The sequence below is a fragment of the Lemur catta genome, chromosome 7, assembly GCF_020740605.2.
Source record: "Lemur catta isolate mLemCat1 chromosome 7, mLemCat1.pri, whole genome shotgun sequence".
Taxonomy (NCBI): domain Eukaryota; kingdom Metazoa; phylum Chordata; class Mammalia; order Primates; family Lemuridae; genus Lemur; species Lemur catta.
Genome location: NC_059134.1, coordinates 85512088 through 85512774, shown reverse-complemented (window position 1 = coordinate 85512774; position 687 = coordinate 85512088).

Below are 687 nucleotides of genomic sequence, written 5' to 3'. Positions count from 1 at the left end.
GCCAGTTGTGCTTATACCATATAAGGGAGAAAAGTGTATTTTTATGAGTGGAAATTTTGTTTTTCCATTCTGTTCCCTCCCAGGGGATCTAACTACTTTTTCTGAAGTTAGGCATTGTGTGTGGTTTTGGAGCTGAGTTGGCAAGAGAATGGATACACGCTACACCTTATTTATTTTCTCTTCTGGGGAAGGGTCTCAGCTGTTTTTTCTCCCAAATTGAATTCTCTTACTCTTAAAGAATGACCCAAGCTGAGAAATTTCCCAAACATCTGAAATCTGAGAATTTGTGCCTGGAATCCATGAGGCTCATGGTTTCCAGATGGAGAGGCCGGAAGAAGAGGCGGCGGAGGAGTGGAGGAAGGAGGTGGAGGGATAAAAGGCAGGGGAGCCTGAACTTTGGATCACTTCTGGCTGCCTTGTGAACTGGGCCCGGTCTCTTGCTCTGAAGTCTGCCATTTGACAACGTGCCAGGCCTGAAGATAGTCAGCAGTCATGCATGTCCCCCTGAGACTGTTCCAGTGATTATTCAGAAGTAAGTCATTGTGAAATTGTCTTTTCCAAGGGCAGTGACTGACCTCAGTAGCACAATATAAAGAAAGCCCTATGGTTTGGCTATCAAGAGGAGCATAAACACTCCAGATGGATTTTCTCACATCCCAGAAATGGCAAAAGACAGACACTTCTAGA